Raw genomic sequence first — 2018 nt, 5'->3', positions numbered from 1 at the left:
TGTATGTGTGTGTGTGTGTGTGTGTCTGTGTGTGTGTATGCGCGCGCGCGTGTGTATGATGATATTACGTAACATCTCACTCGTGTAGTGGGCAAACATGACGTACAGTACAGGGCAAACAGTTTCACACAGAACAGTAGTCACTGCCACGGGCCGGGGGCCAGTCTAGGGTAGCGCCACAAGTGTCTCGATCAAGATACCCCCCCACTCCTCCCCTTCCCCCTCGTCCAATATTCCTTCCCCCTTCCCTCCCCTTGTCCTCCTGTTCAAAGACGTCTCCTCTCTCCTCCCCGCCTCCTCCTCTTCTCTGGTCTTCCACCTCCTCCATCAAAATTAAAAATGAAAACCAAACGGTCACTCGTTCAGAACTCGTTTCTGCTTCAAGTTGCTTTTTCAAGCCTGTGAACCATGAAGATACTCCTGGAGTGTGGTTGGAAGGCGTCAATAGTATTAATTTCTTTCCTCTTTGCTTTCCTCCTTTTTCGGTCTGTCTTGTTTTCTCCCCCTACTCTAAATAACCTTGACTATGGTGACGTGCTGTGCTGTCTTTACTGTAGAAACTTGGATGCTTAACTCTTATATTGCTTGGCCCAAGACTATTGAGTTCTTTGTTTGAGTTATGAAACGTCGGATATCTTTCTCTGTTTTTTCCTCTCTCTTTGTTTATCCATCTCGCCCCCCCCCCTCTCTCACTCTGTGTTTGTGTGCCTGTTTGTGTATGTGCGTGTCTGTCAACATGTGTGTGTGTGTGTGTGTGCGCGCGTGTGTGTGTATGTGCGTGTCTGTCAACATGTGTGTGTGTGTGTGTGTGTGTGTGTGTGCGCGCGTGTGTGTGTATGTGCGTGTCTGTCAACTATTGAGTAGACTTGCTTTAATTACTATTTCTCCTTCTTGAATGTTTCCCCGCTATTTGTTTATGTTTCCTTGCCCTTGACCGAAAATTACTCTTCCCCATGAGTGGTTGGCGGGTGCGTTGGAGTGGTTTGCTCCTTCTTTCCTTTTAAACGTATTTTTTAAAATGTAACAATGTAACATCTTTCTTCCTTACCTCTCCTGTTTGTGTTTGTTACTTTCTTGTAACTTCACAAATCTTCGGCACTTATATGATGTATTGTCTCACACGTGCCATAAAACACTTACTAAAATCACACGTGCCATAAAACACTTACTAAAACAACCACCCCCACCCCCTCGACATCTAATGAAACAAGAGGAAGGAAAATGTAAAAAGCAAAAGTCTGTTTCATCAGCAAAGCAAAAGTCTGTTTCATCGGCTTGTCCTTTAGTCCTTTAGAGCGTTATCTCTTGTCCCTCTTTGACCCGGGCTAGAATCTATTTGTCAACTGCGTTTTTTGATCGAACGATTCACCTCGTCTTTATTAACCGCAAAGCTGCGTCAATTGCTCGTTTTTGCTTTCATCCTGATCTGGCACAGGGACGAGTTTCCTTTGAGGATTGAGGGGGGGGGGGCAAAGAGCCGCCTTGTCGTCTGGGAAAACTGTCTCGGGTTAATCCAGACCCCCGGATGGATGGCTCACAGAAAGTGATCGGTTTATAGGATTTTAAAAGGTATGGGAAATATGTCTTTCTCCTCACTATGACGTAGGCCGCCGGTTCTGTCTGCTCTGAGAAGTGGGTGTGTTTTAGAATCAATGTACGGTGTACATATTGCACACGTCAAAGGACCATTGTTAGCTTTTAGAGTGCAGGGAGGCGTCCTCTGAAGACCCCACACGGGCAAATTTGAGGCTTTATGTCACTTAGGGAATCCTATGTCACTTAGGGAATCCTATGTCACTTAGGGAATCCTATCCCGCCTTGGACTTTAGGATAGTTGCAGTTGTGTTGCCATTAGTGCGAGCTGTGAATGGTGTTATCTCTCGCTAGTTGGTCGAAGCCTCGTGTGAACTACAGCACTGTATCTAACACGCCCCCACCCCTCCCCATTTCCCCCCGCGTGCCGCCTCACTCCTCGTTATTGAAAAGTTACAAACACTCTGGGTTCTCTTTGTTTACCC

This window comes from Aplysia californica, unplaced genomic scaffold (assembly GCF_000002075.1).
Source record: "Aplysia californica isolate F4 #8 unplaced genomic scaffold, AplCal3.0 scaffold01044, whole genome shotgun sequence".
NCBI classification, from domain to species: Eukaryota; Metazoa; Mollusca; class Gastropoda; order Aplysiida; family Aplysiidae; genus Aplysia; species Aplysia californica.
The sequence above is the reverse complement of the archived record's forward strand: the minus strand, read 5'-3'. Positions refer to the sequence as shown.